Here is a 12,615-nt window from a genome sequence, read left to right on the forward strand (position 1 = left end):
CAACAGTTATCGACAATGTCAGTACAGAAACGGGATAAGCGATCATGATGTCGTTACAGCAACTGTGATTACGAAAGTTAATAAATCAGTCAAGAAAGCTAGGAGAGTGTTTCTACTAGATAGAGCAGATAAGCTTACTTAGACATGAACTGGCATCACTTGGTACCAGGAAGATGGATGTAGAGGAATTATGGGCGAAGTTTAAGTAGTTAGTAAATCGTGGTCTGGAGAGTTACGTGCCTAGTAAGTGGATAAAGGATGGAAAAGACACACTAAGGTTTAATAACGAAATCGTAAGATGCTGAGGAAGTAGAGGCTGCTACACTCCAGGTTCAAAAGTGAAAGAGCGAACGACGACAAGCGAAGGTTATTAGAGATTCGCATGTCTGTGAAAAGTTCTATGCGTGAAGCATACAACAATTACCAACGTCACATCTTAGCAAAAGGTATGGCAGGGAATCCGAGAAAATTCTGGTCGTATGTAAAATCGATAAGCGGGTCTAAGGCTTCCATTCAGTACCTTGTTGACCAGTCTTGTGTGACAGTTGAAGATCGCAAAACGAAAGCCAAAGTTTTAAATTTCACGTTCAAGAATTCGTTCGTGCGGGAGAACAGTACAAAGATACCGTCATTTGACCATCGGACAGACTCCCGTATGGACGATATAGAAATAAGCATACTTGGTATAGAGAAGCAACTTCAGATTTGAAAACAAATAAATCACAAGGTCCGGATGGAATACCAGTTCGATTTTATAAAGACTACTCTACGGCACTGGCTCGTTACCTAGCTTGCATTTATCGTGAATCTCTCGCTCACCACAAAGCCCCAAACGAGTGGAAAATCGCGCAGGTGACTCCAGTATATTAGAAGGATAAAAGAACAGACCCTAAAAATTACAGAGCAATATCCTTATCTTATGTTTGCTCCAGAATCCTTGAACATATTCTCAGTTCGAGCACAAAAACCTTCCCTGAGGCTAAGCAGCTTATGTCCACGAATCAGTATGGTTTTAGAAAGCATCGCTTGTGGGAAACACAGCTTGCCCTTTTATCCTATGATATGATGTGAACAATGGATGAAGGGCTACTGGCAGATTCCATTTTTCTAGATTTCCGGAAAGCATTTGAAACGGTAACCCATTACAAGCTGTTAACGAAGGTACTAGCACATCGACTAAATTCACAGATATGTGAGACCTCTTAAATAATAGAACCTAGTATGCTGTTCTCGACGGTGAGTGTTCATCAGAGACGAGGGTATCGTCAGAAGTGCCCGAGGCAAGTATGAGAGGACCAGTGTTGTTCACTATGTACATAAATAATTTGGCGGACAGGGTGGGTAGTCATCTGCGGCTGTTTGCCGATGATGCCGTGGTGCACGATAAGGTATCGAAATTGAGTGACTGTAAGAAAACACAAGACTATTTAGACAAAATTTCCAGTTGTTATGATGAATGGCAGCTAGCCCTAAATGTGGAGAAATGTAAGTTAATGCGGATGGGTAGGAAGATCGAACCTGTAATGTTTGGATACTGTATTACTAGTGACCTGCTTGTCGTTTACATATCTGGGGTAACGTTGCAAAGCGATATGAGGTGAAACAAGCGTGTGAAAACTGTGGTAGGGGAGGGACATGGTCGACTTCGGCTTATTGGGAGAATTTCAGAAAAGCGTGATTCACGTGTAAAGGAGACCGCGTGTAGGACGCTGGTGCGACCTATTCTTGAGTACTGCTCGAGTGTCTGGGATCCGTACCAGATCGGATTGAAGGAAGACATCGAAGAAATTCAGAGGAGGGCTGCTAGATTTGTTACCAGGTAAGTTTAAACAAAACATAGGCGTTCCAGAGATGCTTCGGGAACTCAAATGGGAATCCCTGGGGGGAAGGCGGCGTTCTTTTCGGGAAACACTATCAAGAAAATTTAGAGAATCGGCATTTGAAGCTGACTGCCGAACGATTCTGCTCCCGCCAACATACGTTGTGCTTAAGCAGCACAAAGATAAGATAGGAGAAATTAGGGTTATACAGAGGCATACAGACAGTCGTTTTTCCCAGCTCTCTTGTGGGTGGAACAGGAGGGTAAATGACAAATAGCAGTACAGGGAAGCCTCCGCTACTATCTTACGGTGGCTTGCGGAGTATCTATATAGATGTAGACGTAGATATCTAAAGTATAAATTACTGTTTTCTTGAATGTCAATACATTGCATTCGATAATTAATCTTTCCAGCACTGAGGCTGATTGGACTTTTTATACCGCATCGCTGACTGAATTTCGTTCATCATTTATCTGTCACGATGTCCGCGCTTTTCGTCTTCTGTCGTCATTCTTTTCTGGTATCGCCACTGGTACGAGCAGACACAATTCTGATTGCTGCCAGCAAGTACGTACGAGCATTAAATGCTTAATATGTGTAGTGCATATAGGAGTGGTGGCCGTACAGGAACGTAGATAATTATGTAACACTATTTAGACGCATTTACTGATTATTAAAATTAAGGTAAATTAACGCACATGCATTTCTCTTTGTATCTTGTATCCTGACTTATTGTTCAGTGATGTCCTTTTTGTTGGAGACTTCCTTGATGTAGTGATGTTTCGCGCGTCTGCGATTTAAGCAGATGAAAGGACGAATAATTAATGTACACTCATGTGAATTTTTATCCTCGGATAATACATTTATTTTTACAATGCCAAAAGTACTTATAAAGTAACACAATTTAAATTTCGTTCATACTTAAAGTTAAAAATTACCCAAATAAATATTAATTATTAGCATGTAATTGAATAATTCTATTACATTACATTACTCTATACGCTGCCGGAGACAAGCGATGTAACAGGTACGAGGGCTGTTCAATAAAGAATGATCAAATTTTTTTATGGTCATAATTTCTCGCGCTAAAATTTAATCTTATGATATTTTGTTAGCTTAATGTGCTTAATGTGCAACAAACACGTCGTAGTAGTTTTATTGTTGGGACTCCTCGCCTACCGCTGCAATGGAGGTAAAACACGAGGAACAATATGCGGCTTTGAAATTCTGCTTTCGTCTCGACAAACCTACAGCTGAGGGCTATACAATGTTACAGGAGGCCTATGGAGAGTCTGTTCTTCCCTACAGCACAGCTCGAAGTTGGTTTAAAATCTTGAAAGAGGGGAGACAATCAATTTCTAGGGAAGATGGACCCGGTGCTCCAATTACTGCTCTTACGGAAGAAAACACCAAAACTGCTGCTGTCATTGAGTGAGAGGATAGACGAATTACCTTAAGATCACTTTCTGAAAAACTGAACATTTCATTGGGTGCCTGCCACCCACACGTTGGTAACAGAAAAATTACACACGACACGTGTTAGTGCGCGATGGGTTCCAAGACTGTTTATTCCCGAACGAAAGAACATTTGCGTGCAGGTCTGCATGCAGTTAATGTTGGTGTTAGGAGAAAATCCGAAGTTTCTTTCAAATGTAATCACTGCTGACGAAACTTGGCTACATCACTTTCATCCTGAGAGCAAACAGCAAAGCACAGCGTGGAAATCTCCTTCATTACCAACCCCCAAAAGAACAAAAGTGGTTGCTTCTGCTGGGATAGTTATGGTCTTCTCATTCTTTGATATTCATGGAATGGTTTATCAGAATGTTTTACCTGCACACACATCAGTAACTGGGCAATACTACAGGGATGTCCTGAAAACATTACAAGGCCATATCAGCCGCAAAAGACCACATTTCCGTAAAGCAGGCTGGAAGCTCCACCACAATAATGTGCGGCAGCATATTGCCAATGTTGTTGCTGAATACCTTGCAAAAATCAATGTGAAGTGCTTCCCTCACCCTCCCTATAGTCCGGATTTAGCCCCATGTTACTTTTTTCTATTCCCTAACATGAAGAAACACCTTCGTGGGAGGCATTATCAATCATCAGAAGCGGTGGTGAAGGCTGCTGAGGCGAATTTGAAGGACCTCTCAAAAAATGGTTTCCAGCATTTGAAGACCGGCAAAAACATTGGGAAAAGTGAATCGCACTCAAGGGACACTACTTTGAGAAGGACCATCAAAATTATGAGGATGAGTAAAGGTATGTTGTCAAAAGAAAAAAATTATGATCATTCTTTATTGAATAGCCGTCGTAGATCATCACTGTGAGAGTAATATGATAACAAATCTCGATCAAATGAAACAAACATGTCGTAGTAAAAGGTTCCTAAACAATCGTAGCAATATACAGTGTATCCGCCTCTGGCGGTAACGCAGACGTGTGTTCAAGCATGTAAATGATCGTAGAGGTGCCAAATGACATCCTGCGATAGTTTGTCCTTAACAAATTGCACCTCTTTTCGCAGTTCGGCAGTGCTCCCTATAGGCTCTGGAGAAGGAGCGCGTTCCTACTTCACCATTTCCCATACGTGTTCAATTGGCGAGAGGTCTGGTGATGTTGCTGGCCAGGGCAGTTGCTGTGCACCACAAAGCACGCACTGCGTCGCACTAGCCGCATGTGGACGTGCATTGCCCTGCAGAAGAAAGCTCATCAACTTCCCGTCGAAGAAATGGCAGTAGCTCGGGATAACAACCTGAGCAATATGGCGGGCAGTGGTTACTTTACTCTGCGGAAGCACCAATTTGACAACGAGTTTACCGTAGTTGATGCCATCCCCCTCCTGAGGTTTGATAGGACTGCCAAGGGCGAATGCACTTCAGTATAGGCTGTTCACTATGTCCTAGCCGTTCACGTGTACCTCCATCACTCGCATACAGACAAAACCTACTGCCATCACTGAAAACACAGTGCCATTCCTCTCTCCAGTTGACTCTCTCATGACACCAGAGTAGCCGAATTTGGCGGTGTCATCGTGTCAGTGGTGGTAGCCTGGTCAGGGGCACACATGATCGTAGTCCTGCTTGAGCCTGACTGTTCCCACTGGTCCTTGGTCACACATCCTGTGTAATATACTTCCCTGGTTTCTTCCCAGGATGACGTTTAGGAAGCCATTGCCGATCTCGTTCTGTGTCGATCGTGATGTGCATCTGTACTACGGAGACATGCAGAACCCGGTCTATGGGAGAGGGAACCATCCACAGAACTCTGCTGAAAGCAGTGACACACTACCGATACACTGTGGCCAACATGTCGATACATCATCCAGATTACTCAAGACCAACAAATGGCTGAAGTTGTTTAGCACAAGTACGTACACGTTGGCGGAGTATAGCTGTCCCGTAGAATCAATGTTGCAAACGCTGTTCACTTCTAAATTCAGGACTGCTGCTGCCTGTGACGTCAATAAAGAGGATAAGATTAGATTAGATTCAGTTGTCGTTCCATAGATCCAAAATATGAGACGATTCTCGTGGATGTGGAAGACGTCAGAAAGTATAACATAAAACATTTGAATATAATACTTACAACATTGATCATTTGTCAGGAGATCGTCAAAATAAGTGAATACATTACAGTAAACTGGAACTGCTAATATTTACAGAATAAATACACTGTCAGAATGAAACATTGTTATTCACTTTTAATAAATTTACCATACACAAAATACCTTATCTTGACTGTTGTGTCCAAGTGCTGTCAAAACAGAAATCTAACAGACATTTTTACTTAAGCTGGTCTAACAGTCCCTGTTAAGATATTCATCTACAGAGCAGCAGGAATTGCCTATCAAAAAGTCTTGTTGAAGCCGTGCTTTATCTGAAACCAAGGCTTTAATGGTTTCCGGCAGTTTATTGAAAACTTGTGTTCCTAAATGTTGGACCCTCGTTTTGGACCAAGGTAAGTGATTATTGGTCTTTATGTAGATTGTTCTTATTCCTAGTATTGATATTGCGTTTGAGCTATTGGTTGGAAATAGATATATATTACTTGCAACAAATTTCATTAAGGAGTGAATGTACTGAGAAGCAGTGGCCAGAACACTAAGTTCTTTGAACAGGTTTTCACATGGGGTTCTTGAATTTACACCACAAATGATTCTTATTACAAGCTTTTGCACGCTAAAAACTTTTTTGCTCGGATTGATGAGTCACCTCATAATATGATCCCACATGACATAGTAGAATGAAAGTAAGCAAGTTTTTTTATATTTATGTCTCCTAAATTTGACAGTATTCTCACTGCAAATACAGAATTGTTTAGGTGCTTCAGCAATTCTGTAGTATGCCCTTCTCAACTGAATGTATTGTCGAGTTGTAATCCCAGAAATTTAACGCTATCAACCTCTTTGATCTGCATGTCGTCATATGTTATACACATGCTGGAAGGAAATCTCTTACAGGTTCTGCACTGCATATAGTGGGTCTTTTCACCTTTTAATGATCATGAATAGCTTTAACCCACTTATTATTGCCAGTGAAAATTTGATTAGCAGTGATTTCTAAATCTGTACTCGACTTTCTACTTATTGCAGTGTTTGTACCACCTGCAAACAAAACAAATTTAGCATCGGGCAATGTAATAGATGATAGGTCATTAATGTACATAAGAAAAAGTGATGGACCCAAGATAGAATATTTATTTATTTATTCATTTTTTCATTTATATGAACATCACATGTAATTAATTCCCAGTCAGAGGAAGACTGAGTGCTTATTACACAGATATTTCGCGACAGCACCCTTTGTTTCCTGTCAGTTACATACGACACTAGCCAGTACGCAGCATTGCTGGTGAAACCATAATCTTCTGATTTAATTAAGAGATTGGTATGGTTCACATAGTCAAAGACTTTTGACATGCTACAAAAAATGGCAGTAGCCTCTAATTTGTTATTTAAAGCATTAAGTTCATTCTCACTGTAAGTGTAAATGGGTTTCTCTGTATACAAACCCTTAAGAAACCCAAACTATGACTTGAACAATATATTATTCACAGTCAGGTGCTTAAGGAGATGCTTGAACACAACCTTTTGAAATATTTTTGAAAAAGCCGGCAAAAGTGAATTAGGTTGGTAGGTTGATGGTATCTCTTTATCCCCCTTCTTCTAAAGAGGCATATTTTAGCCAGTCTGGAAATACTCCACTGACAAGAGACTGATTAACAAATAACTTAAAACAAAACTCAACTCACATGACCACTCTTTGATTAGCTTCGTTGATATGTTATAATACCCATTAGAACACTTAGATTTTAAGTATTTTATGATGGATGCGAGTTCTTTGGAAGACATGAGTATCATTTCCATTTTACTGACGTTATTTTAATGACTGGTCTACGATACCCCATTGCACTGTTCATCGTATGTGATAACCCCAAGTTATCAGTAACAGAAATAAAGTACTCGTTTAAGAGGTTTGAAACATTACATGCACTTATTACCAATGCCTCATTTATTTTTAAAGCTATCTGTTGATTTTCCTTTTTGGCCCCACCTGTCTCTGTCTTCACTATATCTGATACAGTTTTCATTTTGTTGTCTGCTGTAATTATCTCTTTCTCATAATAAAGCTGCTTCAGTTTTTGGATTACTTGCTTCAATATTTTCCAGTATTCTTTGCAACTACAATGTTAGCATCAGAGTTGTTCCTATATAGTAAATATAGTCTCCTTTTTGTCCGCATGATATCTTTATTCCTTGTGTAATCCATGTTTTTTCCTTACTTCTGTGTGATTTGAGTTACCTTTAGGGGAAAACGAATTTCAAAAGTGGAAGTAGCTTTATTAATGAATGCTTTGTATTTTCCATTGGAGTCAGAAGTATTGTAAACATCTCTCCTGTTCATGTCTTTGAACAATTTCCTGAATTTCTCAACGTTTGACTGATTTATTACCTGCCTGTTCTCAGATTTAATAGATATTTATCCTGACAAGTTTCAACATTTAACACAAGATACTGCATGTCATGATCAGATAGCCTATTTACTGTTTTTTGGGATATGCCTTTTTTCCCTAGATTTGTCTACAAAGATATTATCCACAGCAGTGTCAGAGCATTTACATATCCTAGTTGCAAAGTTCACAGTAGGAACTAAATTTAATGAGTGTTACTGATTGCAATAACTGTTCACAGACAGAGCTTTTCAATAAATCTACATTAAAATAAATCTACATTAAAAGCACCAGCAGCCACTATTTCCTTACTGTGAGATTGGTCAACAGAGCTTCCAGATTTTTTATGAAGCGGCTAAAATTTCCTGAAGGTGATCTGTATATACTTACTATTATAAAGGACATACTTTGAAATACTACATCTGTTACACATGATTCTAAGTGCTACTCTGAGCAAAATTTATTAATATCAGTATTCTTGAAATCAAAACAGTTTCTGACAATTGTGGCAACTCGTCCTTTCTCCATATTTTCTCTACAGAAGTAAGAAGCTAACTTGAATACTTTAACATTTAACACATCTATACCAGTGATCTCATGATATTAAGAGAGGCAGATTACATCATCTGGTTTGCTCAACTCTAATTCTTCAAGACAAATGATCAACTCATTAAGCTTACCCCATAGTCCTCGGATACTTTGATGCAATAACGATAACTGATTTTGTGCAGTGGTGGAATTACAACTGGTTGAACCAATTTTCCTGTCAATTTTTGAGTATCTTTAGTTTCAATCAGAGGCTGTCTACGTGAATTGTGTGCATTAAAATTTTCTTTCTATCTGCCTTTTTTATCAATGTGAATGTCATTTTCAGCGTCAGAGCAACTTTTGTTTCTGCCCTCCTTACCCTAAAAGAATGCTGTTCTGTTACTTGTAGTCACTGGTACAGTATCACTTGTGATAGTGGCCCCCCTCCCATCAAGTCATTTGCTATTAGCCCAGGCAGTTTTCCCTTTTCATTTCTGTTGAGGTGAAGGCCATGCCTTGTATAGTCCCACCTGCTGATAGAGTCAACTGGAACCACACCGATATGAGACCCAATATCTAATACAAGCAGCCGTCCCGACTCTAAATTAACTCTCGTAACAGATGAGTTTATTTGAGGCCGGTCATGCCGCCTCACAACACAACATCAATATGTCTCGTTGCTGAAGCTATCTTTACCAGGTCATTCTCAATTAAATAATTAGGGTTCCTGCCTATGCTGCTACCCGTCTACCCACTATTACCACGGTGTCGTCGTTTGTGAAGTCTTTGCAAACTGAACCTACATCCTCTATCACCTGATCCAGAATTTCACTAGATTTAAAAAAATCTTGTGACCTGGTAACCTCACCCTAGTTCATCTTGGAACAGTTGGCCAACACCTCTACCATGTGAACTACCTAACAAAACTTCCTTATTCTACAGAACATTTTCTGACTTTTCAAACCATTTTTGAAAGTTTGTTGTGTCCAGTCTCTCGTTCATCTACTCGTGGCTCACCAGTTCCAACCGTGACAACAGATCAAACCTGTTTTCCACTTACATAACACTGTCTGAGATAGTCCCACTCGTATTTCTTCTATAATCTGTTGTCACTTCCCATCTCTCATTTCCCTTCTCCCCCTTACCCTTTCGAGATCGTGTTTTGCTTTATCTTGTTCCACCTGAAGGGCAGAAATCTTCTCCCCCCGTTCCACTATGTTCGTATCTCTACAGCAAATCCTACGCAACCTATGAGGTTTCTTTATTTCCCCAATTTCCACGCTGCTGCAGTCACCCACATGAAAGAAACTGCAACAACCCTCACGCAACACCCCGGAACTAACAATTCTACGGAAAATCATACACTTCTCGCTCATGGCAAACAAATCTTAGCTTCACCTAAGTTTCACAAGAATAACTTACTAGACTACTCAGTTAATATATCAAATTTTTTGCCCGCATCTCGTGGTCGTGCGGTAGCGTTCTCGCTTCCCACGCCCGGGTTCCCGGGTTCGATTCCCGGCGGGGTCAGGGATTTTCTCTGCCTCGTGATGGCTGGGTGTTGTGTGCTGTCCTTAGGTTCGTTAGGTTTAATTAGTTCTAAGTTCTAGGGGACTGATGACCATAGATGTTAAGTCCCATAGTGCTCAGAGCCATTTGAACCATTTTTTTAAAATTTCTTAGAAAGTTTAGGCCTAAAGTTCGGATACTGATTCAAAACTTCCGGAGGTACTTGTATTGTTTACATGAGGAAACGAAAAGTAAACAACGAACTGAACCTACACTATGTAAACTTTTCACTTACTTCGGAACTTTTGACTTCGTCTACTTACTAGAGAATAATACGGCTAGCGTGTAAGAATACACTAATAACACAATCTGTAATTTACTGAAATAACCACGTATCTTACAGTATACGATTACGTAAACAAATCCTATTCCAAAATTCGCTCCTATGAAATGTTTTCTTTTTCCGGAAAATACGCAGTTGATAGCTTTCAGTAGATATAAGTTTACTTATTTATGATGCAATACTCAATTAAACACTTATTTTCACGAGAGCTTGGAATGTAGGGCGCACAGACAGGCCTCCAGAGCATCATCTGATGACTGATGACCGTGACAAATGAATCACTAACACTACAACCACGCAGATCACTGAACACAGTTCTTGAGCGTGCTGCATTTTTTCCGTTAGTGTGTTACTGGACGTCATACTGACCAAAATTAGGTTAACTTTCTTCAAGAAACATATACACTGAAGAGCCAAAAGAAACTGGTATAAGCACGCGTATTCAAATAGAGAGATATGTAAACAGGCAAAATACGGCCCTGCGGTCGGCGACTCCTATATAAGAGAACAAGCGTCTGCCGCTACAATGGCACGTTATCAAGATTTAAGTGAGTTTGAACGTGGTGTTACAGTCGGCGCACGAGCAATGGGACACAGCATCTCCGAGGCAGGGATGAAGTGGAGATTTTCCCCCTTCAATCATTTCACGAGTGTACCGTGAGTATAAGGGATCCGGTAAAACATGAAATCTACGACAACGCTGCAGCCGGAAAAAGATCTTGCAAGAACGGGCCCAACGACGACTGAAGAGAATCGTTCAACGTGACAAAAGTGCAACCCTTCCCCTGCTGCAGATTTCAATGCTGGGCCATCAACAAGTGAAGCGTGCGTACCACTCAACGAAACATCATCGATATGGATTTTCGAAGACGAGGACCCACTCCTGTACCCTTGATGACTGCACGACACGAAGCTTTACGCCTCGCTTGGGACCGGAAACACCGACATTGGACTGTTGATGACTGGAAACATGTTGCCTGGTCGGACGAGTGTCGTTTCAAATTGTATCGTGAACTCTTCATGTCAGCAGGGGACTGTTCATGCTGGTAGAGGCTCTGTAATGGTGTGGAGCGTGTGCAGTTGGAGTGATATGGGACCCCTGATACGTATAGATACGACTTTGACAGGTGACACGTACGTAAGCGTCCTGTCTGGCCACCTGCATCCATTCATGTCCATTGTCCTTTCCGAAGGAATTGGGCAATTCCAATAGGACAATGCGACACCCCACATGTCCAGAATATTGCTACAGAGTTACTGCAGGAACACTCTTCTGAGTTTAAACATTTGCACTGGTCACCAGACTCCCCAAACATGAACATTATTTAGCATATCTGGGATACCTTCCAAAGTGCTGTTCAGAAGAGATCTCCACACCCTCGCACACGGGTACAGTGGAACACAGATTGGCAGGGCTTTCAAGAGGAGACAGGCTGACAAATATCAGGAAGAGGAAGAGGAAGTTAACAAGAGACTCGCCTTTCTTCCATATTTGGGGCCCACATCAGCCAAAATCGGGAGGCTATTAAGAAAAGCAAGCATAAACACCGTCTTCCGACCACCGCCGAAGACGAAAGAGCTGCTGGGCTCAGCTAAAGACCCACTCAAACTAAACACACACGGCATATACAACATTGCCTGCGAATGTGGTGTGCAGTACATCGGTCAAACGCAGCGCTGCATCTCTAAAAGGTGCGAGGAACACATCAGGCATGTTCGACTTGGACAGAAAGAGAAATCTGCTATAGCTGAACATAGCATCAAAGAAAACCACACCTTTGATTTCGAAAACACCAGGGTGCTGTGCCGAGCCGGGAGCTATTGGGATAGCGTCATTAAAGAATCAATAGAAATACGGGTCCACGAGAATCTTGTGAACAGGGACGAAGGCTATCAACTGAGCGCGGCCTGGAATCCAGCATTAGCCGCAATACGCCAGGAACGCAACAAGAACCGTCCAGCTCACGAGACGCGATCAGAATGCTCTGACGGAGACACGAACGGCGCACCCGCTTCCCCCTCCACCCCGCCCGCCGGCCCCACTGGACCCAGCCTCCCGCGGCCAGGTGGTGGGGGGCACACCGCAGGTATAAAGGGACCGGCATCCGCAAAGTCTCGGCACTTCGCCAGAAGATGATGAGTATGTCACTTGTCGAAACGTCGCAGTTTGAAGACACCGCCACCCGGCTGGAAGCCCGAGAACTCTTCGCCAGCTGAATACGCCGGGAAAGCATACATTCACATTAACAATTGCTTTGACACCAAACAAACTCAGAATAGATACAGTAAAAAAGGAATCACCAGTCAATTGAACGGTTTTGTTCACAGACAGGAATAATAACCAACTGAGAAACAAAGCAAAAGTAAAATAGGTTAATGCCCAATTAAAGGTATGTTTTACCAGATAGCGAAAAACTGTTACTAGATGGTATAGTTTGCAAGATAACGGTGAAAAGTGAA

Source organism: Schistocerca serialis, chromosome 5 (genome assembly GCF_023864345.2).
Source record: "Schistocerca serialis cubense isolate TAMUIC-IGC-003099 chromosome 5, iqSchSeri2.2, whole genome shotgun sequence".
Lineage (NCBI taxonomy): Eukaryota > Metazoa > Arthropoda > Insecta > Orthoptera > Acrididae > Schistocerca > Schistocerca serialis.